The sequence below is a fragment of the Staurois parvus genome, unplaced genomic scaffold (genome assembly GCF_062004578.1).
Source record: "Staurois parvus isolate SC_StPar_1 unplaced genomic scaffold, SC_StPar_1.0 ptg000279l, whole genome shotgun sequence".
Classification (NCBI taxonomy): domain Eukaryota; kingdom Metazoa; phylum Chordata; class Amphibia; order Anura; family Ranidae; genus Staurois; species Staurois parvus.
The window spans coordinates 740,474-768,172 of NW_028318075.1; the positions used below are offsets into that span (position 1 = coordinate 740,474).

The 27,699-nt window shown below is 39.9% G+C and overlaps 1 protein-coding gene across 1 annotated transcript in view; it reads left to right on the forward strand.

Annotated features, from left to right (window-relative positions):
- The first annotated feature begins 5,772 nt into the window (after nt 1-5,772).
- NTF4 (neurotrophin 4) overlaps nt 5,773-27,699 on the forward strand; it is a 152,801-nt gene continuing 130,874 nt past the window's right edge. The window contains exon 1 of the mRNA XM_089681800.1: nt 5,773-6,161. The gene's annotated coding sequence lies outside the window, so the exon portion shown is untranslated. The remainder of the gene's footprint in view (nt 6,162-27,699) is intronic.

Consider the following 27,699-nt stretch of genomic DNA (forward strand, 5'->3'; position numbering starts at 1 on the left):
TCTTGCTTAAAGCATACACTGTTTTCTACAGGATAAACTATTTTATGATAGGTTCATAAACCTGCCTAATAGGTTGTCAGGTTGGATAGCAGATATCAGTTAATGTACGAGGTGGTATCAAAGAGTTTCCAGACTAGTTTTATAACACACCAACAGATGGCAGCACAAGGCTGCAAGCACAGGGAGCACCGACATTCATAACTCAGTGTGCCAAAAGACATTGTCCTGTGTACATTGGGAGCTGTGAAACTGGTGCTATTCTAATCACGTACGTTACCATGTCTGCTATTTCATCATGGACAGCAAGTTAGAACAAAGAGAAATGTGAAATTCTGCGTACAACTTGGCAAATCTGCCACAGTAATGCTTGACATGATTCGGCAAGTTTACAGCAATGCTGCAATGAGCCATTCAAAGTGTTTTGAGTGGCATGCATGCTTCAAGAGCAGAAGAATATCACTGGAAGATGACAAGAGATCAGGAAGACCTTCAACAGGCTCAACCCCTGAAAATGTTAAAATGTCGAAACCATTCGGCAACTTGTGCATGATGATCATCGGAGAACATTCCACAACATTGCTGCAATTGTCGGAGTGCCATATGGAACAGTCCAGGCAATCCTCATGTGTGATTTGAACATGTGCCATGTTGCTGCCAAGTTGGTCCTTAGGCTGCAATGATTTCACTTCTGCACCCAGCGTACTCACCAGATTTGCTTCCCGTGGACTTCACCCTCTACCCAATGATGAAGATCCAGCTCAAAGGTCACCGTTTTGACAACATTGCGGAGATCCAGTGGGAATAACAAAAGGTGCTTGACACGCTTCGAAAAGAAGACTTCCAGGACACATTACAGAAAAGGCAAGAATGGTTGGCGCGCTGTATTGATGTGCAACGGGACTGTTTTGAAGGTAATAGTGTGTAAAGTTAGGTTCACACTAATGCGGTGCGGTACATCGCATGTGATTCACACAGGAACCACACCACATTCCTGTTCAAAACACATGTGATTTGTGTGAGGTGCGATTGGAGCCATACATTTTTTATGGCTCAAATCACACCAGACCCGCACCAAAAAAGGTGCAGAACCCTATTTTGGGTCCACACTAGAATCGGATCGCATGGGTATTCACACCTATGCGATCTGATTCCGCACATCACACCGCCTTTTGCAGACCAATTTTGGTTTGTTTTTAACTTAACATACACACCGCATCAGTTCACATGAACGGGGTGTGATTCTGATGTGGTGTAGAATTCGCACAGAAAACGCTGCAAATTCCATATTGCATCAGTGTGGACCCAGGCTAAAGGTAGATAAATAAAGTACTTTCTTGTAAACAGAGCAAGTCTCGAAACTTTTTGATACCACCTTGTAATTACTTAAGCCTGTTTTCCACACCCTTTCCAAATCCAATAAAAGTGGATCTGTTTGTTTTTAACTCTGTATAACTTGTATAAACAGAATGTGATGGGATATGCCATAAGTCTCATTAGCAGATCTTTTTTCACTATTCTAATAACATTTCTGCAGCATTGTCAGTGGCAATTCCTGAGCTTACCTAAAAATCTTCTGAAGTGAAATGTTTATTCAAGTTAGAAGTTGTCTATTGGAATAGAATTCAAAATGTTTTTGGCTGGGTGCATGATGTTACTACAGACAAAAGATTTGAATTTAAACAGAATAAGAATACAACTGCAGTTCTGAGTGTTTTGGTGATCATCACACAGTTTCTCTTGCCCTAGTCCCCCAGCTCTGCTGATCCTCTGCCACTCAGTTCTCTCTTTCTGATACCCACTCACCTTCCCATGTTGCACATGACATGTGCAGTCTGCTAGTTGCTCCACTCCAGTCCAGACCCTGCTCACCTTCCTTCTGCTCCACGCTGCAAACCTCATAGTTACATAGTTAGTCTGGCTGAAAAAAGACAAAAGTCCATCTAGTTCAAATATTAAAAAAAAAAAAGTTATAATGCTACACCTACAGTTGATCCAGAGGAAGACAAACAAAAAACAGCAACACATGATCCAATTTGCTCCTGCAGGGGAACAAATTCCTTCCTGATCCCCCGAGAGGCAATTGGATATTCCCTGGATCAACTTTACCTATAAATGTTAGTATCCAGTTATATTCTGTGTATTCAAGAAAGAATCCAGGCCTTTTTTAAAGCAATCCACCGAGCTGGCCAAAACCAACTCCTGAGGGAGTCTATTCCACATTTTCACAGCTCTCACTATGAAGAAACCTTTCCGTGTTTGGAGATTAAATTGCTTTTCCTCCAGACGTAAAGAGTGCCCCCTTGTCCTCTGTGATGACCTCAGGATGAATAGCTCTACACTGAGTTCACTATATGAACCACTGATGTATTTATACATGTTGATCATATCCCCCCTTATGTATTATACATGTTGATCATATCCCCCCTTATGTATTATACATGGAGATCATATCCCCCCTTAATCTCCTCTTCTCAAGAGAGAATAAATTCAGTTCCTCTAATCTTTCCTCATAGCTGATCTCCTCCATGCCTCTTATCAGTTTGGTTGCCCTTCTCTGTACTTTCTCCAGTTCCTCAATGTTCTTTTTGTGAATTGGTGCCCAAAACTGAACTGCATATTCCAGATGAGGTCTTACTAATGATTTGTACAGGGGTAAAATAATATCTCTCTCTCTGGAGTCTATACCTCTTTTAATACAAGAGAGGATTTTGCTCGCTTTAGAAACTGCAGCTTGGCATTGCATTCCATTATTAAGCTTGTGATCTACCAGAACCCCCAGATCTTTCTCCACCATTGATGTCTGCACCAGATACTTTCAGAATATATACACATGAACTGGAAGTGACTGCTGATGACTTTCCAGCTTGTTTGTGTATTTCCCAATCCATCCTTGCATACCTTGCAATACCTTCAAAGCAAAGTGAAGCTAATGCTGAATAAAAGCTCCTCAGAAGCTGCAGGTGCTGTTAGCGAGCCTTGTCATAGACTTCTGTGGAGGCTTTGGAGATGCTTTGAAGCACCAAGAAAGCAACATGAGGTATCATTTTAAAAGCAAAACAAACACAACAGTGTGAACAGGACTGTAAAGAAACCATTTTAACTGAGAGGTGCTTGGATTGGCATTCAGAGTGCTTTAAAAAGCATATCAAATACCACATGTTGAAGCAAGTGTAAACAAGTTAATTTTTTTTACAGGCTTTTAAGGTTTGAATGACTTTTATTTTTAGGTTTTGTTTAGCATGTTTTTCAGGCACTCCTATTAGGATCTTTTGGGGCCAAAATGCATGACTGTCCCAAAAAAAGCTCATGTACTTTTTTGAATGATGAGTTTCAAGAGTCACTATGTAAAGGTGTGAAGGGGCACATTGAATATAAGGAAAATTCTGTTGTTGAGTGTTGAAGTCCTTCAGGTAAAGTGTCAGATCACTCAGGTGTGAACAGGACCATAAAAGCCCAACTATGGGAAATAGATCAAATCTACCCTTGCAGTGGGACCCACTCTGCACTGCAAGGGATACAACGATTTTTATGTCTAGGAGTAGAGGATATATCTGTATTACATTTCCTCTCTTTCATTCTGGGAGGCTCTGGTGCTCTACTCCTCATCCTGGAGGCCTGCTTTGTGAGCGGTCCCTAGGTGTCATCATGTAGATTGTAGGGCTGTTATCCCTTAATAGAGGCAGGCATGTAACAGTGGTCAGGAGAATGTTAAAGAGGAGGCTTTTTATGGGGTTGATGGAATAGGTGAATGGACCCTGCCAGAGTGAGGCTTAAGGTTCACACTATTGCAAAACACGCTGCTGTTTAAAAATGCATGGGGCTGCCATTCTTACTTAATGGCAAGCCCACACATCTGAAACTACAGCACGGAAATCGCAGGGAAATCACAGGGTATAATAGCACCATGCGATTTCCCAGCTGCTGCAGTTTCCAAAATAGTGCATGCACTTTTTTTTGTGGGAAATGCAGGCATGGCAGCCCATTCATATGAATGGGCTGCTGTGCCATTGCAAACATGGGGTGCAAACCACCATTGTGTGGACCAGGCTTAATACTTTATTTATGCACCCTTAGCCCTGGTTCACTTCAGGTGCGACATAAGATTTACAAATCGCACCTGAAGTCGCATCTAATGTATTTCTATGGCACTGTCTTAATCAGTACGATTTAAAGTAGCGTGATTTCAAAAATAGTTCCTGCGCTACTTTTTTCCGATTTCATTGCAACTTGCATTGACTCCTGTTAACTGATGTTGCAAGCCACAGTGAAATCAGGAGGTACAAATCACACTGATCTGCAACTTTGAAATTGCGTTACTTCAAGTACAGTGATTTCAAAGTTTCATTCAGTGAGAACCAGAGCTTAAAACTAAACTGGCCAAACACTATATAATGTAATTATACAATCTCTGTAAACCCTCTTCTAACATTAGCCCTGGATCACACTGAATGCAACTTTGAAATCGCACTACTTCACTTGACGTAACATGATTTCAAAGCTGCAGATCAGTGCGATTCGTACCTCTGATTTCACTGTGGCTTGTGACTTCATTTAACAGGAGTCAATGCAAGTTGCAATGAAATCAGAAAAAAGTAGCGCAGGAAATATTTTTGAAATTGCGCTACTTCAAATTGTACTGATTAAGACAGTGCCATAGAAATACATTAGATGCAAATTCAGGTGCGATGTAAGCCCTCGTTCACATCAAGCCCGACTTTGAAATCGTGCGACTTACAGTGAAGTCACATGATTTCAAAGTCGGGGGACATGCCGATTTCAAGTGCGATTTGCAAGACATCTGACACAGATGTCTATGCAAATCGCACGAAAGTGCGGATCCGAACAAGCCGGAACTGCACCGATTTGACCACTGTAATTGTGGACAATAGGGTGTGACTTGGCATACGATTTGCAAGTCGCCTGGCATGCAAATTGCATGCCTAATCGCACCCGATGTGACTGGGGGCTAAATCTTATGTTGCACTGGCTTGAACCAGAGCTTAATAAAACTATGTAACCTGAGAAGAAATCTAAACAATCCAATTGGTGTCAAATCAGGCAGGTCCCTGTACTGTGTAGTTGGTAGTAGATCTATAGGAAATTGTACAATCGGATTGTTGAGTGTATGGTCAGCCTTAGCATTTAGCCCTTACACCCTGGTCACACCGATCCCAACTGAAATCGCATGATTTGGATGACATGCCGAGGTGCGATTTGCAAGACATCTGCCACAGATGTCTATGCAAATCGCACCAAAAGTAGTGCATATACTACTTTAGAAATCTGTACGGCTCCAACCAAGTCAGAACCGCACTGATATAACCGCTGTAATTGCAGACAATAGGGCCGACTTGCCATGCGATTTGCAAGTCATATGGAATGCAAATCGCATGCCAGTCGCACCCAGCGTGACCAGGGACTTACAGTGCAGTGGGGACATACAAGGGTATTTTTTGTTTTGTTTTGCCCCGGGTTGGGATTTAAAGTCACACGTTTAGAAGTGGTAAGACGCAATGTCAGAAAGCGAGGACAGCAAAATCCTCCATGCTGTACAGGAAGGAGCACCTTGTAGATGATTTGTAAAACTACAAAAAAGACAATAAACTGGGCTGGTGAGAAAGAGGAAGCCTCTCCTCCCCTCCGATCCCCAGCACAGCCTGACCTGGAACTCCCAGGCAGGACTGCACACAAGTCCCAGGCAGGGACCTCTGAGCTGAGCTAGACCCACCCAGGTATTTTGCCCACTGGCCTGGGTGTTATTATCAGGGTGAAATTATCTCCAGAAAGGGGAGTGGAGAGGCAGACACGTCATCAGAAGACAATCTGTGTGTGTGAGTGAGTGGAGTGTGTCTCTGCCTCCTGCTGGGACCTCTCCTGTGTGTGGAGCAGAAGGCTCAGTCCCTGGGAGGGAGGGAGCTCAGTGCTGGGACCTCTCCTGGAGGAGATCGGCAAGAATGACTGCTCTGTCCTGCCTGCCCACACCACCTCTGCCTGCACGGATTGTCAGCAAGGTGTCCTGAGAGGGAGAGAGAGAGGTCACCCCACCGGCCCTGATCTGTCCCATCTCATCCCTGGATTACCAGAAAGAGAAGCCACTGAGATCTCCTCTCCGATCACATGTGTGCTGGAGGACCCGACTGTCTACTCTCTGCTGGAGCAAGGTAAGAAGTGAGAGCTCTGCAAACTTGGTCTACACTTCAGTGGTTCAGAAATAACAACTATGTGTATAACAAACAATAAATATGTGTATAACAAATAATAAATATGTGTATAATAAACAATAAATAAGTATGTGTATAACAAATAATATGGGAATAACAATAAATATGTGTATAACAAATAATACAAAAGTATGTGTATAACAATTAGTATGTGTATAACAAACAATAAATATGTGTATAACAAATAATATGGGAATAACAATAAGTATATGTATAACAAATAATACAAAAGTATGTGTATAACAAACAATAAATATAACAAATAATATGGGAATAACAAATAATAAATATGTGGATAACAAATAATAAAAAAGTATGTGCATAACAAACAATAAATATAACAAATAATATAGGTATAACAAGTATGTGTATAACAAATAATATGGGTATATAAATAATAAATATGTGTATAACAAATAATAAATAGCTATGTGTATAACAAATAATAAGCATGAGTATAACAAATAATGAATAAGTATGTGTATAACAAATAATACATATGTGTATAACAAACAGTAAAAAAGTATGTATATAACAATGATAAATATATGTCTTAGTAATATGTTGTTTATAACAAATACATGTAACAAATACATATGTGTATAATATATAATACTTATGTGCATGATAAATAGATACGCGTATGATAATAAATACATATGTGTACAATAAATACATATGTGTATAATAAATAATTCTGTGTATAATAAATACATACATGCATAGCAGAGGAATTCCAGCATTCTGGATCTGATCTCCATCCTCCCATCTCTTCTTCCATGCCTGTTCTTCATTCTGAGTGGCTGCCTGGCATTTTGGTGGCCATCCAGTGACTTTACTTGTTGTTCAGTTTTGTACAGATGAAAACTTGTCACTTGATATACACTGAAATGCTTTGGTTGTGAATTTGATTGCGTTTTGATTGATCCTATTATGAATCTGCGTGGTGGAAAAAGAGATGTTGTCAAAAAGTTCATATGTTCCAACTATCAGTCGAAAATCAATTTCCTTGTATGTGGCATCTTGATCAATTAGGTTGTTGACTATAGTTATTCCTATCAGGAGATATCAATTAGAAGAGAAAATTGATCATTTATTGAAGTGAGTATGGCCATCATTAGACTGATGACACTTGCTAGAAGTTCTTGTATCGATTATGCCCTATTTTGTTACAGCATTTTGTTAGCCAGTGATTTTCAATGGGACCACTAATTGTATTATGGTTGATACTGAACGATCAAGATTCATCAGCATTTTGGCTCATTGTCAAAATTGGCAGCTACAGTAGCTCCTAAAAGTTTTCTATGAAAAATTTGTAGAAATGTTTAGCACAACCCAATGATGTAGAAAATTGCCAGCGACTCCAACACTAGTTACAAATTGCTGGTAATCACTGAAGTTAGCAATTTGTAGCAACAATTTATTGTATGTGAAAAAATTGCCCGTGTGTCATCAGCCATAGGCGCATAGTGACATGTTTGGTTATAGGGACATTGAGGTGTATTGGTTAGAGGATAAAAAATCGGCAGGATCATATTTATTTTCCAGCATACGGAGAAGAGTCTTGGAGTGTAAATGATGAGATAGGATTGGGAGAAGAGAAAGTAGTGGCGTTCGATCTAGGAAATACTTCCATGGATTTTCAAAGAATGAAGGATTTGTTATACTCCATAAATTGCAGGTGATTGAGTAAAAAGTATTTGACAGTGACTGTGCAAATCTGTGTTTGATAAAAACGAGAGATCTAGTTTTTCAGATCCTTTGTGATTCTGGTGATTTTCCCAATCAGTAGTGGAATCTCACTCCTTCCGCTGCAGGAGAAGGTGTCCGAGTCCACTTGTTGCATTCTCCTTAATGTAAAAGGCAGAGTGACTCCTTCCTAATGGCTGCAGCAGGTGGTGGTAGGTCCAGTGAAGTCAGGTGCTGAGTCCCTGAGAGACCTAAGCAGTGGGTGATCTGACCTCCCATCATGTGATCCTTAACTGCTCGTTGGCAGTAGATGAGCTTAACAAAGTGTGCAATCAACATACATTTCTGGATGTAATGTACTGCTATTTTGAAGGACCTCTTCAATAGTAAAATGACAAAATACAGTACTTTTTTTCCAAAAAAAAGTGGAAGCAAAATAGTGAGATTGGGCCCTTCTGAACTCAGTAAATGTTATGTTCAAGCATTTGCCTGCTGTAGACATTGTGTCATAACATATCCCAGTAAATAAGTCCTCAATTTGAATATCTGCCACAAAGACTGAGAACAATTTTTAATTGCCCCTTTCTACGTTTTTTTTTTTTAAACTGTAACAAAATCGGCACTGCTTCTTGTAGCAAATTATTCCAGAATGGTTTTCCTTTCCATAGATACGCCTTATTACATTAGTATAGAGTCTTCTTAACTTCATTCCACTGTTTTCATAAGCTAAGCGGCTGAACAGAAAAAAAAATGACTTTGAAATGATTTTACCATTACGTACATTAATGTACTCTGTACAAAAACAGAGTCTATCCCCTTATTTATGTTGTACTTCTTTTCTGGATTGTAAGAAATGCAAAGGATTAGACGAAAGAGAAATAAATGGAAGTGCTATGAACGTCACAGCAGCTTTGGAAAGGATATGCTAAACATTTGTTTTATCTGAACTCTATTTGAAAAAAATACCCTGTTATATATCACATAGGGGAATGTACGGAAATGAAAGAGATTTACTGGTTATGAGCCGGTTGATATTCTTCTGCCTTGTAAAACCCAAGACAAATGTCTCGTGGTGTCAGAAATATCCTGCCCATTGCCTATATGGCTTACTGTGTTATGTAAACAGAGTTGTAGGAGAGGTTATATGAGGCAAAGCAGAGAACATCGAACTGCTCCAGCACTTCTATGTGAAGCATCTGACAATGGTTCCCGCATGTTTGATTTAATAGGACAATGTATTGGAGAAGAGAGTTCATAAAACATGTTGACAGGAGAATGACAGGACCTTCACTTGGTGGTTTTTCCATAGATATAATTGTTGATGACAGGCTAAGCCAAAGGAAGCATGTGGTTTTGTAGACACCAGGCAGGAACTTGAATTTGTCGAATTGTCATTCAATTTGCTTATGATAAGGTCAGCTCCCTCTGTTAGAAAAGGAGTCTGTTGTAGAAAATTGTCCCTATTCTGTAAGAATTTCTTTTTTCATTTGGATAGAGTACAGAAGGGTTAGACACATTGCGGGTTTTTCTTTAAACACCAGGACACACTAGTGATTGTGCTGATGATGACTACCTGATGGATGTTGCTGGCTGAAATACTGCAGTATTTCCATTGCTAGTGAGGAAGTAATAGAGCATCACATTCCTGGTGCAGCCAGTAAGAGACCTCATAGGAGAATGTAAGTTGAATTTTATCACTTCTGATGCTGAGTCACTAGTGTGATATAGGATGAAGGATTTGTAAAAATGGTAATCGTAAAGTTTTTGTACTTCACCATGGGTTCTATCTACAGAACCCAAATAGATTGGTAGATTGCCATGCTTGCTCAAATCCCAGTGTTCAATAGGGTGAACTGAGAAATTACTTTTTGGGGTTTTTTTCTTTTTTTTTCTTTTTATCTTGACAATCCTGGGGTTACAATTTAAAAGACTGCAGAACTCCGGTTTGCACTATTTATACCTAAAATGAACATATAAGATTCCCAGTTTGTGTATAATCAGTCTGGCCTTTTTGTGCCTATAAGGGCTATCCACAAATGCAGATTACACACAGGCATGGCTAGCCATTTCTCTGTGTGTATCACAAATGTTTTATGAAGCAAACACTTCTCTTCCAGCATGGTAAGCTCTGTCTATTGCTTTCACCTGCACTTGCACTAGACTGAGAGACCCAGGGATTGTGAGATATGTCGTTTCTTCACAGAAAGTGTCAGTTCTCAGACTACAGACAGAGGTCATGCAATAACCTGTGCAGTGCCATGCTGCATGCCTCATGTTTCAAACAAACTGAAATTTCTGATGTTGGAATGTGAACATTTACGCTATTATAGACTTGTACGTACAGACCAACAATTAACACCATGAAACTACATGTCTACTGCATGAATATGAAGTTATTCTGACCAATGGAATACATTTATGCTCATAGGATTGCATTTAGGAGCATTTGAGTGCGTAAATTATGCTGGTGAACTCCTCTTTAAACACAGCTTTGGTGCTTTTTTTGACTCTTAAGGGCTCATGTACACTGTAGCTGATAAACTGATGTGAAGGAGCTGTTCAGCATTTTTTTCAGCAGCCCCTGAATTCTTCCTAATGTTTTCCTATGTGTCCAAACATCGTCGTTTACAGTCGTTTAAAGGTAGTTGAGTTTACAGTCATTTTTTTGAATGCACCAAACTTGCGTTCAGGAGTAAAATTTACCAGCGTTTCAAACGCCAAACGCTTTTAAACGTGTGTAAATGCTTGAAACACGGTTAACCGCGTTTAGAAGCATTTGCGTTTAGAAGCATTTTTTAACTGTTCCATGTCCAGATGCTGTCCAGAGCCTTTTTCCATCATCAGAAATGCATGCAAAGCGTTTTCCATGTATTCAAATGGACCTAGTACACCAGCGCAGTCCATTCCAGGTTTCGTGTGAAGGAAAAAATGGTAGAATGTGCTGCATTATGCTCATGATGGGATCCATAGTGAATACAACCAGAAAAGACAGGTCATCTCAACACATACTGCTCTCTCTGCTTCTGCTCTCTCTATTCCTCTCAGCTTGAGGTGATTGTAGCCGTATTAGTTCAGTTGCGACAGGAACAATTGAGTACTGTCCGTGATACTTTTTTATTTGCACTAACATACAATTTTGAGGACAAGCTTTTGCGGAATGTCCCCTTCTTCAGGTCTAAGCAGTACTCCCTGAAGAAAGGGACATTCCCTGAAAGCTTGTCCTCAAAATTGTATGTTAGTGCAAATAAAAAAAGTATCACGGACAGTACTCATTTGTTTCTATTCCTCTCAAAATGTCTAAAGTAGTTAATGTTTTACTGTTTTTCAGTGCATTGTGGGCATTTGGGAAGGTCTCCTGAGGTTATCTTTTAAAAACACACATAAACTCGCATAAACGTGGTATGCAAACATGGCTAAACTGACGTTTTTTTAACCTACGTTTTCCAGCAGTCAGTTTCCATCGTTCAGAAGAGTTTTACAAACGCCCCGTGTATATGAGCCCTAATACTTCTTCTAAAACAGTGATCTAAATGCCTGTAAAAGCAGTAGTTTTTATGCCTCTGCGCATGAGGCCTAATTTAAATAGCATAGAACATTTACATTTAGTATTTATTAATGTGTCCTGCTTAGCAAGTCGTAACCTGGAAAAGTCAACTCCCATCCTGCAGCAGGAGCTCCCTATGTTGTGGTGTATACAATGGTGGTTTCATTCAGCATACTGTAATGGAGGAGTGGGCACAGACACACCGTTTTTGGGGTGTCAGTTACTGGATGGCAAAAACTTCTCTATCTCTCTTTGTAAAAAAAATTATTAAAAGTTATTTGTATTCAGTGGTGACATCAGATCTTTGTAAAACCTTCATCATGCATTTCTGGAAGACAGGAGCCGTTTTTTTGTAATATGTCAGAGATCAGTCTTGCATAATAGTGATTATACAAAGTATTCCAGCTTAGAAGTACACTTTGGCTATTTCATGTTCTTTCATTCATAAAACCATGTGGAGATTCCAACAAGGGTGTGTGATTAGACTGCAGCAAGACGTCCTCTGTTCATTTTTCATGCCAGCTGTTTTGCATTTGGGAAAGCCGAGAGTGATCTCGCAGGTTATTGGGCAGGCTGGTTTACAGCAGAGGCTGGGATCTGTAACAACATGATGAATCAGAGACTTGATACATTCCGGAGCTTTTCTACCCCTCCAGTAGTCTCTAGACTAGTAAAATTCAGTCTGTCTTTCAGCACCCCGAAGCAATGAGTAAAATCAGTGAATTGATAATGTTATCCATGTGCTCAAATCAGAAGGCTAGTGAATCTCAAAGATGGAAATTTAAGGTCCCTTTGACAGTCAAGTTGAGTCTCTGATCTGTTGCGGTTGAAGCAGATGCAGGGGATTTCAGTTCTTTTATACCCTTTTGTGTAGGGGGTTTGCTGCCCCATTGGTTTCAGTGAACTTTGCAGGCTGTGTTGGGAAACATCACTCATTTTCCAGCAGTGCAACAAAACTCAACAAGAATCTTTCCATTGTATTCTATAGGGCTTGTTGCAGCTGCTTGGGGCATCTGGTGGATTTTTTATGCCCATGAATGCAGCTGCATGTTATTTTACCACTTAAGGATCGCCCGCCCGCAATGTACCGCGGACGGGCAGCCCGTACAGGCACAGCAACACACCTGTACGCTGCTGGCCTCTTCTGGGTACAGGGAGCGCATGTGTGTCTCCGCCCGACAACTCCCACTATGATTGTACACAACAGGAGTTTGTCAGCAGGTCCCTGCCAATGATTCATGGCCCTGCTGATCAGCTGTGTCCAGTCACAGCCCAGAGCCCTGTGTTGACAATCAACACAGGGCTCTGTACAGAGGGAACGATTTTTTTGTTTCTTCTCCCTGCAAAGCATGTTTGCTTTTTGTATTTAACACCACTATAAGTTAACATGGTAACTGGAAAGGATGGTACTTATGCCATGGCAAAAATTATACCCCATTTCACATTCAGCAGGCAGTACCACCACCAAGCGTGATCCATTCAAGAAAATGGGGCCAGGCTGCCACTGTGTGAAATGCACATGGTTGAAGCACAGTGCTGCAGGCTTTTGAGAGTTAAAACAGGTATGCAGGAGGCTACATATTGCCTCCCAGCTGCTTATCAACTGCCCCCTGAAAAGCGGTCCACTGCAGATCACATTTCAAAAGGCAGCGCAAGTGTCAATGAGCCCTTAGTGTCATTGTTTCATTTCAACCACAAAATGGTTTGTGAAGGATCTCTCAGGATCTGGTGTCAACAGTTGGATGGAGGTAGATAGTCAACAGGCAGATAAATGTCATGATGAAGACTAAAGTTGCTCAGCGGGTATTGTAGTTCATGTCCACTAGATCAGTTTAAATGCAAGAAGCAGTGAGGATGTGCAAGTATACAACAAACAATTACAACCAGACAAGTTTACTTTTTTGCCAGTTTGGAGAAGTTAAAAATAGATGATTGATTAGCATCGCTTACTGCTTTTTGCCAGTTTGATGATTCATAATTTGGACCACCAGTAATCAAGCACTGTAATAGGGTCATGATATTTCAGTTTTAGATAGATACTGATGGAATCTAGTGTTGAGTTCTCTGCACCTGAGTTCACCAGTTCCATCCACACAGTGAGCGCACCCTTAAGGGTGTTAAGTTCTTAAGCTGGCCATACACGGTTAGAAATTTGTTAGAACATTTTTGTGAAGATTTAGAAAAAACATTTGTCAGAACATTCTTTCTTGCTTGCATTGAGTCAACTACTGTTGTTTGAAATCCCTTCAAATTTCATGTAGATCTGTGGTTTGATTGGAATCCTAGACCTATTAAACAGGTGTATTTACAATATGTATGATTTTTTTCAAACGAAAACCACGTTCACAGTTATATTTTAATTCATTTGAAATAAAATGTCCATCCTGCACCTTTGAAATTTCTTGTCACTACAGTTGAAAACACATAATGATTTGACCCCACTAACCATTAGAAAATTTGAATGAACATTCTGTAGATAAAAAATTGTAATTGACATTCTACTGGTGTATGGCCAATTTGACTTTTTACAGATGGTTCTCTGCTGCTTTTGCTAGTATGGAGACCAGGGTGTGCTGTTTGTGTACTGTCCCTCTTATTTTAAGATCTGCAAAGTTTCTAGTGTGTAGATTCTGGTTAGCCAGGACAAGAGTAAAGACTGCAACTGGGATATATAACAACTACAAATTACTGTAACGTTACAGACCACGTGACCTAAAGTTGCCTGCATGTATTGCTATGTGTGGGTATTGCCCAATGATCTTGTTGCACTTGGCCAAGAGATTTGGTAATATGGTCTCTTCTTATTTATGATGTCCTTCCTTTTTGCTTGTTACTGTTGCTTGTGTAAACTTGTCTTCCAGGATTGCTCCCTGTTAAAGTGATTGTAAAGTTAAATGTTTTTTAAATAACAGTTATACTTACCTGTGGTATTGCACAGAGCGTCCCCGATCCTCCCCTTCTTGGGTCCTCTGCCGGCGCTCTCAGCTTTTCTTCTTCTCCACGTGCCACCAATGGCAGCTGTTTTCTATGGTGGCACACGTGCGGGCTCAATCCCAAGCCTGGTTGTGTGAGTCCCCACCCCCCGTTCCCTCCTCTCTGGATTTGATTGACAGCAGCAGAAGCCAATTGCTCCCACCGCTGCCTCCATGTCCAGTGCGGAGAGAGAGAGTAAGTGCTGTCCTGCACAGTGCTGGATCGAGATCGGGCTCATATAAGTATTTAGGTGGGGCTAAAGGGAACTGAGCAGGGCTTGAAAAAGCCGCTCGCCCGTTCGCCAAATGCGAGGAGAAATTCTTGTGTGGCGACCAGCGAGCACAGATGATGGATGGAGCGGCTGCACCTGCGCTCCAAGCCTCATTGTCAAGCCGGTTTCCAACTTCCGGTTTCCGGATTCTTCGGCACCGCCATTACACTGGCAGCGCCGCTGAGGGGACAGGTGCAGGAGAGGTCCGCTCTCCGCTGAGAGGAGACACCCTCTCCACCGCCATGGGGGACTCGAGGAGAGGTCCACTCTTCCCCCCCATGGGGGACACGAGGAGAGGCCTGCTCTCCACCGCCTTGGGGGATCACTGTAGAGAAACCACTGCACTGCCCTCACACAGATCTCAGTGGCCTTAGTATACTGCAGTATGCCTCTGAGCATAGGGCTACAAAATAAACTGTAAGACACTTGTTATTTACTGTTCCAAAACACATTAATTTTCTTTGTATATGTTTCTGCTAAAATACGACTGGACTTGAAAAACTGCAATAATAACTGAAAATATGTGCTCACTAACAAAAATCATATCGTCATATTAAAAAGTCTCTTTTTAAAGATGCAGGAGATAAACAAAAAAATACAAAATGTTCACCACAGGTTTAAAGCTGTAAAACCTAATATTTTGATTGCATCCTATTGCTATTAAGCTATTGCTGCTATGTTTACATTGACATAATAAAGCTATGTTATAATTACAGTTTTTTATATTTTGAACTCTTTATTCTAAAGAAAAATGTAATTTCATAAGCTTTAAGGGGGCGTGGTTGGGGGCAGGACTGGTGGCGGGGTTGGGGGGGACTGTCTGGGGGGGGGGCGGGTGACGGGACGGGGGTGAGGTTGGAGGCAGACCTGGGCATGGTTGGGTGGGGCAACTGGTGGAGAGTAAGGTTTGTGCCTGGCTAGTAGGTCTAAACTTTTAAGCCCTGCCTTAAAGTGTCACTAAACCCACATCATAAAAAACTATCAGTCAATGCTGTATTACCTGCTGTTCTTACTCACTCAGTCACTATGGAATTTGTTTACTGTATTCTGCAAAAAACTTGGTTGATCCTGCTAGTCTCTATCTCCCCCTTCTGTCCAAGTCCCCAATGTAGTTGGAGATTTTGCAGAGCAGAGTTGATAGCTCTGCACATGCTCAGTTTGCAATGAGTGAGCATTTCCTCCCTATTACATCAGAGTAGTCCATGTGACTGTAGTGTCACAGATGTGGGCGTATACACAGTGGTAAATGACAGCCCACTTCCTCCCTCCTCCTCCATGCCCACAACCAGCTAAACAGAATGGGGGTGGGATATTACATGTAGATTGATGGAGGCTTCAACTCCCTCTTATTCTAAGATTCAAGCTGGAGGGACATGACACAGCCTATGACTGGCAGAAATCCGAACATGTGACCAGCAGCAGAGGACTAGAATCTTCTCCTGCTTATGTTGCCCTGCAGACAGGCTGGGAAAGAGCTGGGTCATGTGATAGCTGTATATCGCTTAAGAAAAAGGTACTTAGATTTTTTTAAAATTAAAACAATTACAGTGCCATCATTCATATACAGCAATAGAATGGACAATGAAAATAAATGACGTGTTTAGTATCACTTTAATGCAGAGAATGCATTTAGGTAAAAAAAAAAAAACTTACGCCTCTACATCCAGTTTAAAGTACATGGCATTTACTGTATGTGTGTCGGATGACTCCTCTCCACTGGGACTTGACATTCACGCATTTGCTGACGCTGTGTTGTGGTTGGCTGCCTGCTTTTGACAGGTTTTCCCAAAAATAAAGTGATCAACTGCATTTGTTTGAACATTGCAGTCAACAGAGTATCGATTTTACAGACATCTGCACTCCCAATCTCCCTGGGATTGCACAGCTGTCAAAAGGAGGAAGCCAATGACAAGGCAGGATTTGTGGTTGCACAGTCACTGCAGAGTCTCAGGCAGGAGCACTTATGACAATACCCATCAAATGTCTTGTTTTAAAGATTAACTTTGGGGAAAATTCACTTTAGCTCCTTTGGAAGACATGTCCTTTTATCCTCTTTAATTTTGTTTTAGGTATTTGTCAATTTGGTCCCAAGTACTTCAAACTTATACTGAATTTTCTAAGTTTTTCTTTTTTTGGGAGTTCATGAAGCAGTAGCCTGTAAAAACCATTAGTGCGGATGTATTTTTACTTTGCACTGCAAACACTAGGAGTAAACTGGTGCTTAACTTAATATAAATCTCACAGCTTTTGATGGTTAAGAGGTTATAAGGCTTTCTTTAGAAGCTGTCGCATGGGAGATCTCAGCACATGGCTGTCCTTTGTAGCCGACCATCTGTTTTTGTTTTCGTTTTCCTTTCTTTCATAGGTTTCTTGTATGTTTGTCTTGAGCTTATTCTGCTTTGTTTTTTTAATGGCTCATTTGCTATTGGGATGACTGAGTATTTTATTGCTAACAGGAGTTGGCTTGCAATGGCTTCCACCTCCTGGCTGCTGTTTGAGAGTTGAGTTTAAACTGTGGTGTGAGTGAAGCATTTTTATTTTAAAATTAAGTATAACTTACGAAAAAGCAATTTTAACTTCCTCTTTAGCAGACACCCTTCCATTGCTCCCCCTTGTTGCTCCTATGCAGACGCTGAAAATCTGAAAGTCAGTATTTGCATATGGCTAGGGATGATTCCCACATGACAGTGTTTGGAAAAAGGAATTGGCCACTAAGAGCTCCATTGTGAGAGATGGGGGACTTCATAACGTGTTGGATGGTTATTTTTAGAGTGTTATGATGAAAGCACTGTTGAGGTACTTTGGGATAAGAGGGCGCTTGCTATACAGTACTGCTGTTTTCTGTTATATTCTAATGGGTTTGTTGCTTTGATCCCTTGTAGAGCACACCAAGACCCCAGAAGCCCAGTTCTCTCTAAAATCCAGAATACTTGCCTGCTGTCCTGGTTATTGGCTGTGGCATGCACCTTACAATCTTTGGGTTTGTAATGCTGCCTTCAAAATGATAGACTAGTTAAAGCTGCTTGTATGCATTCTCTAACCTCTTGCAGAATCCTGGAAATAGAGGGAAATTTAGCTTCTGAATTTAAATTTGGAACCACCTCCTATAGGTCATTGAATCCACATATCATACTTCTCGACTTATAGTGAAGTTCAAATGTGTCAAGAATGAGCAAAGGTAAACCAGAACTTAAGATCTGGAGTCTACGGAGGACTTTAAGTGTGTAACTTTTGCAAGCTATTTTCTTTTCATTCTTTTAGGGCTTATTTGCATTTGTGAGCATGTTAATGCATGAGTGTTATGTTGCATGTTAACGTATTGCATTAGGCAGTCCATTTTCTTAAATTGATACTAAAGGTTCACATTTTCATTTCAAATAACAAGACTTTTATAATTATCTGCTCTGTGCAATGGTTTTGCAAACTGTAACCCCAATCCTGTTCTTCTCAGGTCCCCTGCTGGTGCTTCTTGCTCATCCCCTCTGCTGCTTTTTCTGGGGGCATAGGTCACACAGATCTTAGCTTGGCCCCGCCCCCAGCTCTCTCCTCACTGGCTATGTTTGACAGTAGTGGGAGCCAATGGCTCCCACTGCTGTGTCTCAGCCAATGAGGAGGGAGAGACCCAGGAGAGCCACTGCTCTCGTGCACATCACTGGATTAAGATCAGGCTCAGATAAGTATTGTGTGTGGGGGGGCTGAGGGGGGAAACTATACACTGAGCATTTTTTACTTTCATACATAGCCTTTAGTACCTTCAGCCTTCAGAACCTTTTTAAATGCTCTGCGTTATGCTCCAAAATGCTCAAATGGGATGCATATACCATTTTTAGCAGTGTAGCGCAACACAGTGCACTCCACCATGATTTGTGGTGCGGTGCAATACAGGTGCATTACAGAAAATATAAAGTGTACTATTCAAAATGAAGTCCAAAGGCATAACTTTAAGCATATCAGACCATGCCACTGCCCTGGAGCCCAGAAGCAAAGGGGGCCCATAACAGGCTACACAGAGATTTATGGAAGTAGTAATAGCATTTGGCAAATACATTTCAATGAATGAATGTATAAAGTTTTGGAACCTTCATACAAATGCTATAAACCAAATAGTGTTCTTTATTGCCAAGGAAAATGCCTTCCAAATGAGGATTAGAAAGCACCATCACATAGTTATATTACAAGTGAAGTCTGTAGATTTCAGTAGAGAACTGTGGTTTTGGATGAATAATGAACTGATTTAAATTTTAACTTGCAAGTATATTACTTGCAAATGGCCTAGGATTCTGTGGCCAACTGAGAACATCTTTAATTTGGCATGGCAATGAAATGATCAGCAAATTGAATATCTGTGTTTACTTCTTCACTCACTGTGAGAAGGGAAAAGTTAAATATTACCTGCCTTACCCATCCTCAAATGGTGTAAAGTAGGCTATTAGATGATATAAAATAAACAACCCAGACTAATCAAGTAAGAAAAGGCTTAAAGTCTATATGTACAAGTAACCCTAGATCTCCTTTATCTATAGATTGTGTTACTGAAAGACTTGGGTTGAGATGCCATGTTACCTGATCTGCCCTACAATCTTTTTTCTTCTCCTTTTTGTCGGCATTTCTCTGATTTTTCGCAAACTCAGGTCTTACAGTCTCCAACATCAAAGGACGAAAGAGCGTAAAGTGCCTTCTCCTTCTCCCTCGCTACATAGTAAACTATTTTGCTCCCGTCTTTATCCCCCTCTTGCCCCCCTTGTGTTTGAATAGCAGTAGGAAAGTCGATCTCACTCCTGTTACAGCATTATTAAGTTTTCATGTGAAAGATGAAACGCCCTCTATTTTACTCTTTGGTGATAGCAGAATAGGCAAGAGAAAGAAAAGAGATAGAGGGGGGGAAAATCTCTATTCATCCCGCACTCCAGTTTGATGTCGGTGTAGCAGCCTGCAGGTACACTGCTATAAGGCTTATATTTAATTCCTAACTGTACGTGACCAGCTCTCTGCTCTTATTGCCTGTAGCTCAGTGTTTGAAGATACTTTTCTTGCTTCATGTTTTGAAGAGGTCTTCAAACTACGGAATCAACCAAAGAGAATTCCATTTGTCATTCAACCTATCTGGTGGGATGCATCTACATGGTGACCTGTGGACCAGGAAGACAAGAGAGCCTTCCTAGAGATCAGGAACATTACAATACAAGGTACTGTCCCAATGAAGACTAAGGTTTATTGAATAAGACCATGGATGCATTTTGAGCATTTAACTTTCTTCTAAATTGCTGATCATTTATAGCCAACCTAGAATCCCTACAGCCAAATAGTCATGGAATTAAGAAGCCATTTTAAAACATTTTTAGCCTTTTTTTATTCTTCCATAAACATTTGTATCCTGGTTGCCTATTGCTGTCTTCTGGCAAATCTATCCATATTATTAATAACTAAATTTACCCAGATCTAATATTTAATTTATGTGTGGACACCAGTGGCCGAGGACTCCAGAGTATCTTGTAGCAGACATGAAGTGAGTTTTGGTTCTCCAAATATATTTGCCACAAAATAAAATAAAGTGAGGATTTGGTCCTCAGTGATTCCAAAATTGGCCAAAGAGGATGGGTGTTCCTAGGGGTCTATATTGCAATCATGGTGCTCAATAAATTAATGAAACTGGTAAACAAGACAAAAACTGGCATCCCTCTAAAACTGAAATATCTTCTCCTTTAAATTCTTAATGCTTGCAGTTTAAAAAAACCCCCAAAAGACAGGGCTGTATCTTGAACATTTTCTGCTATTGTGTACTTGTTTTTTTTCTGAGATGATTTTATAAGGGGCAAGGTGTGTGGGTGTAAAATCACAAAGCTTTTTAACTAGAGATATGCATTTGAAAAAAATGATGGCACAATTTAATGTGTGCTTTTTATAAATGTTTCCTATTGTTTATGCAGTACACTGTTTTTGCATTTGTCCAGTTTGTAACGTATTGTGTTTCCAAGGGCAGCCACAGTGTGTTTATTGCAAACATAAAGGCTCATGTATTTGCATGCCTTCTGCTGTTTTAGAAGTAACTTGTTTAACATCTATTAATTTGTTCACCTGTTCTTTTCAATAGAGACAAAGAATTCTCTGCATGGAGGTGCAGAGCAGTGGCTCAGTTTGTTCTCCTTACGTAACATCCACTAGAGTTTAGTACATAAAGAGTTGCTTCTTGTATATTGCCTTTTTTTTTTGGAATTTTGCTATCCACCTGCTAGAGTTTCAGACCGTTTTTTTGAGACGTTTTACTGGGGCCATCGCACTCTGGAAATTACACTAGCCTGGGCTATTCAAACCACACATACAGTATGATAAAGCAAAGATTGTTTTCAGTGAAGACAACAAAGGAAAATATAGATCCAGTTATTTAGACAGCTTATTTAATATGCATATTTCCTCTCTTCCTGTTGATATTCAACTTATTCAGTCCCATTGGTCAGTAAAGCCAACCACTACCTTAATATATCATTAAGTAGGCTCAGAAGAGACAATCAAACTAAATCTGTACAAGATTACATCAAGATTTATGTATAGCTTCACCTTCCTAAATCACTCAATGTACTGCCATGACGTGGTTTCTCACCAAAGGTTTACGGTATTTTATCATATGGTTGCTTTGAGTTTCCAAGCTTTTTGATGGGTTTACTTTAAACGCCACCTATTAATAAAATTCACACTTGAGTTAACTCATAGGGTCTGTTTTATATGTGTTTTGTTGGAATATTTGATAGGCAGCACATTCAAGATGCTATTTGCACTTACTATGGCCTCAAAGGATTATTACACATATCTTGTCCTGAGAGCCTTTTTCAAACTAATAACGTGGAGTTAGTAAAGATTACTTCAAAATAATTATCCTGCAAATATACCTTTCTTAAATAAACAGTATGGTAGTTACATATCTAATTTGTTCACCTGATGTTTGTCATGGTTCACTGAGATATGTAGTCCACTAGTCGCATTCTCTTATACTGCTGATGCTCAAAGGGCATATGTGTGAGCAGATTGTCGAGTTTTTTTTCCTCCTTGAGTGAGGGTTGAAGTTTGATTTTTATTCTAGCCACTTTCATCATATTCTACAGCCTCAAAACTCTCCTAGGTCCATTTTTAGCTATCTTGGCAGTCCTTTCTACCTGGAGGAATCAACCACCTTAACTAGGTTTTCCTTGTGGATTATGGACATTTATAAACCAGTATATGTCTGCTTCCTGAGATTGTACAGCTGCTAAAAAACAAAAAATTGTTGTGCTTTTTAGTTACTGATCAGTGAATTCTCAATCAGTGAGTAAGTGAATGATTCGGGACATTTCTTGTTATGTAAAGGAAAGGTTTAAACTTCAGCAGCCAGTTCTAATACTGTAGATAATAACAGCAGTAGTGGTCTTAGTACGTAATACATGGGTGTATATACAACATAGTATAAATTGAAATTACTTTTGAATTATTTTTCGGCATGAATTATATGTAATTTGTGTATCAATAGTTTTTTTTTTTGATATGTTGAAAAGTTTACTGACTTGTACCTTAAAAAGGAGTTCTAAGATTGATGTATGTTTTTTTATTTAGAGGATAATGGTATGTTCCAAAAATAACTGGGCCAAGATTAGGCAGATAGATTGTGAGATGTTGTGCTTTGTTATTTGAACATAAGTTATCAGCCTGATATTTCACTGACTATATGGCCCATTCACATGATTTGCATTGGGATGTGCTGGCAAACCTTTACTAGCGCAGTCCCAACACTAAGGCAAGGCAGATCGCCTTGTTTTCTGTGTGGTGTACACTAAGCAAAAGTACTGAAAGCATCACACTGCCTTTTTTCTGCTACCTCCACATTCATTTCCATGGAGAGCTGAACACATGGAGACCTCAAGTTGTCCTGCGAAGTAAGGCTGTCCCCATAGAAATGCATGGTCCCACAGTGTCCATATGCAGGATGAAGAAGGTCCAGTGGAGATAATTTCAGAAGAAAGGCAAGAAAGGGAAGCACAGAAAATGTTGCTTAAATGGGGACAGAGATAAATATTGAACTGGGTGTGCTGCACACTGAAGGGTGGGCATCCCTATAGGACAATTTGGATAAAGGGTACATTATCCTTTAAGTATCCACTATTGAGTTTGTATATTATCTTACAGCAAACCTTCAAGCTTCAACATTATTACATTCTTAGTCTCTCTCCTCTAAATTACGGAAAGCTGAACTATCCAGCCTCTTGAGCGTTTTGTTTCCCATACCTATTCTGTTTACTGTGTGCAGGCTGGGAAGTTTTTCCTTTTCTGCTTTCAGATGGTAAATTTCAGCCTTTGTTACAATGAAAGGAGCTGCAAGGAGATGACAGTGAGGCATCATGAAAGCATTCTACACAGTGGGAGCATTGCATTTCTGGGACTAGGTGTCCCCATTTCTACAAGGCACAAATGCTTGGAGATGCCTGGTCCACACAGGCGCCTGATTCACTGGGGAACTCTACTGCAGGTGCCAAGTTTGTTTAGTCCAAAGCCCTTGTTATCTTCTCTTTTTAACTGATGGAGGCTGGGTTACAGCATTTCATTTATCAGTGTGTCTTTTAGTTGAGGAACGCCTGATCGCTGTGCAAATTGAACCGTAAGGAATTTTATCTAAGGTAAAAGTGGTATTACCTAGTCTATTCGCGTACAAGCCTAACAAATACCGCCTCATGATTAAAACATGTTCGTCCTCTAGCAAGCAGATAAAACAATAGGAACACAAAGAACAGACAAACCTTTTCCATTTTCTTGACCAGGATTCAGCTGTGTGCCTTTGAGACACTGATGATGGCAATCTTATAATCTCAAATTTGTTTGGATAATAAAAACATTAGTTTTGAATTTCATGTTGCTAACATCCATTAATAAGCATTAATATGTCCTTCTGAGGATGTCTGCTGTACGTACACAATCCTGTTTTCTAATCAGTCGCACAGACAACCCTCAGGGGCAAAGTTGGTTGACTATCATCTGATATCTGTGAGTGGCAACAGATGGTTAGATGTATACATAGGCAACAGATGGTTAGATGTATACATATTCTTTACATGTATCTAAAGGCCAAACTTTTTTTACGTTTTTGCTGGTGTGGTAGGAGGTTATATCCCCTATCATTTTTTTATTGCTGTGTACCCAATGGGGGAAACTACTCTATTCCTGTGCCGAAACTGAAAGTGACGGGGAACCAAAAATTTGAGTTGCCACCACAACTTTTAGTCAGAGCTCTCTAATAATTAACATGTTTATAGAATACCACCTGATGTATCTATTGGCCAAGGTATGGATGCAAGTGCACAATTGGTGATTGCTTCACTCCCTATGTAAGCTACTGTTGTCACTTTTGAGTGCACATGAAAATGATTTGTGCATTATCCCCAATCCCCAGCACATAATGATTGTACCAATTACATCAGCATGCACATATGCTTGGAAATGTATTTACATTATCCAGGAGCCATTATTGTTATCATCAGACTGAGAGAAACAGTTTACAATGGTCTTGTAATAGACGAAGGTCATTTTTGTTTCCATAACAGCAAATTTTTGGGTTTTGCAGAGTTCATTTGCAGGGAAATGCTGACTATCTCCCTAGGTCATATAACCAAGAACATTGGGGTCCACTTTCTATTCTAATTTGTGGATGGTGTCAGCTGGGATGCACTCCCAGCCCGCTCCTTCTGTCATGCTGCATCTTTTTAGATGTGTCTGAATCTTCAGTATGGTTTCCCTTCACATGGACCTGTCAGGAGTGCCTTGTAGGATGCCAGCTCAGGTGCATGCCTGCCAGTTCTAAGCTGGAAGGTGACTGAATTGAAATAGGCTAAAACAATACAAAATAGTAAGATGTTCGGACACTGGTGGTCCTTGTTCATTGACAAATAAAGTAGTTTAGTAGTTGGAAAAGGAAAGCTGACATTTGCATGTGATTCAAATCCTATATCTTTAGATCTACTGATCCTTAAGAAATGTAGTTTTCACTGAACGTAACCAACCACGTGTTTCTTTTTTTTTTGTTTTTTTTATTGCCTTAGTGTAGTTAAGGCCCAGTCAGCTCAGACTCCAATCTCAAACTAACAGGAACCAAGGGACATATACTTCTATTCACAACTGAAATTGCTATACGAATGTCCTATAATTCTTCAGGTGCATTGCCTTCCTAGGTCTTGCATCTTGCCTGGCTTGGACTGAATACATAGCTTCCTAATTGCTTTCTTTTGTTTTTTTTTTAAATCTGTTATAGTATTGCAAAATCACGGTTTACTATAGAAAACACCAAGATATTTATAAAAGAACGTGTTGTAAACAAAAAAATATGATTGAATATATTTTAACTTACAGATCACAATAAATGTCTTGTGGGAGCTGTTAAGATGCTGCAGTGCAATATGCATTCTGAGTATTCAAAAAATAAGACTTCTGAAAGCTGCATTTTTATCAGGTACCAGAATATCAGAGTTTGGATTGTGACTAGCCAGGAGGAAATGAGTTTTAAAGTGTAATAGCTTCAAGAAAAAAATATTTATATACAGTATATGCGCATTTGCTATTGAGGTATTCAGCAGATCTGAGCGCTGCATTTTGCATGAATTCATCCTAAATGGATCACTGTGAAAGGTTCGGCATTGTATCTTTGGTGTTAAGATGCATGCTGCTGTATGTATGTTGTGAAGACGATTTCCTGAAAAATATACATTTCATTCACATGTTTATCTGCGTTTTACTTTGAATAAGCACCTATCAGCCTGCCCTTTGCATTCCCCTAGGAAATTGGTCTTTTATGTGGTCTTTATGTTGCATAGTGTCTGCCAGAGTATGTTTTTTTATTTTTTACTATTGGACACCATCGTGGCTTAATGCAGTATTAAACCCCAAAAAAATAAAACCTAATCTCCCTAGCGGTATGATTATTTCTGATTTTTGGTGCTGAAAGCGGTACCATTATTTTGCATGGTAATATGTAGTTTTTTTATTGTAGGCCTGTATTTTTTAGGAATAACTCACTGAAATCTGTCCGAACAAGAGTCTAGTAAACACTCCGGATATGATAAAACTTGAAACACAAAATCATAAATTATAATTTAATAAATAATCATAAAAAATAATAATGTAATAATACATTTAATTCAATAATATAATCAAACCAAAAACACTGAAATTTGAAATATAGCGCCAAGTTCGCACATCACTGAGCAAAAGTCGCAAAATCGTTTTCAGTGTCTGATGCCGAATTTCCCCATGAATCATTATCACTCAATTCTGCAAGTGGTTCTGATTTACTATCGCTGTTCTCTAGCCGGTCCAAAACCGCTTTTGACCTAAAAGGACGCTTTTTGGACGCCATGGACTTTTCTAAGTTTCCAGGCAGAAAGAACAGTCAAAATGCAGGCAGGGCACAGGACAAAGCACCAGGGACAAAATGTATGTGAAATGCTTTGAAACAGCAATGTTTTGCTATGTAATATTCGTTTACAAAAAAATGACAGTTTTTAACATTTTTAAATTTGCCGCCGGTTCCGGCCCCCGTACGTCCCGACGTCACAGGGACCGAAACACGGAAGCCGGATGCTGGCATCGGCTGGAGGAGACGGCCGGGGACGCTGCAGGAGGGATATCGCGGGAGCGAAGGACAAGGTAAGTGCTGCAGGGAATCCCTGACCAACGCCGCATGGTGAGCCCGAGTGTAGCTCGGGGTTACCGCTTTTGGTACTGAAATTTCACCCCGAGCTACACTCGGGAATACCGCCAGGGAGGTTAATATGTCGCAACATACCAATTCTTAAATGTGCTGGCTGTATTATTTTCCTTTCCTTTTTTAGGCTTTCTTTATTTTCAACTCATGATACAGTCAGTAATTCTGTTATTGTTTTAATTCTTTATACAAACCAAGCTGCCCAGCAAAAGTCACAGGGTTGAGACAAACCATTAACATTGACACGGTTTGTCCAAAGGTGTTTCTGTTGTTCCTCCATCCAGAATGGAGACACCCTTATTGCCAGTACACACAAAATGAAAATCAGACAAATATGTCCGTAAAAGGAATGATCGTGCGATTATCTGTAGTGCATCTCTATCGTGCTTTTGACAGCCGATTCTGACTGTCGGATGAAAAAAAACAAAGGTTCAAGATGTAAAATTATACTTGCTCATTAACATAACGTCCGATTTTCATTCAATGTGTACAGTAATTGCATGGAAATAATTAAATAGAAAATACTGCACATGAGAAGCAAAAAACAACCCATAAAAAGTCAACAAAAATAAAAATTGCACACAAGAAAGAACTTTCATTTTCTGGATCATTAAAGAGCTACAAACAGTGAACAGTAGCATATTTTTTCCGTGATAAAAAGCTGCATTTGCCTTTGTTATTTGAGAATTTTTGTCCAAGTTAATATCATTCTTGGTTACATCATGAGACGCACCTTTGTGGAAAATCAGATGAATGCAGCCACCAGGTTTACGGATTGGTAAGCTGCAATATATTACTCTTCTTTTTTTTGGTGGTGGGGGGAATACTGGTTTAATATACAGTATATAGCAGCCCAGCTTTCACTCTATTTGTAGAAGAAGCAAGAGTCCTCACAGCAGTTAAAATTTCAAACTCTATGTAGTGTTTCCAACAACAATTGAAGAGTCAGCTTTTGATCAAACAATTTAGGCAGTATTTTCACAAGTAAAAAAACAAAACAAAACAACAAAAAATGAATTTGTTTAGGAACACCTACTGTAGACTGTTAAACTGCCTCTCTAATATGAGAATGGACTTCTGTCCAAATCACAAAACAATAGATTTACAAGGCTGCCAGCTAATTGAGCTCTCTCTCCAAGTATCTTCCACAAGTACCAAGAGACCTATGTGAACAGCCAGGATCAACTAAAAGGACAGTCACAGCGCTTGCATAACAGTTTTCAGGAAACCCAGTTTTGAACATACACACTTTTACTGCCAAACTGGTTTTCCAAGTGTGTCTCTCACA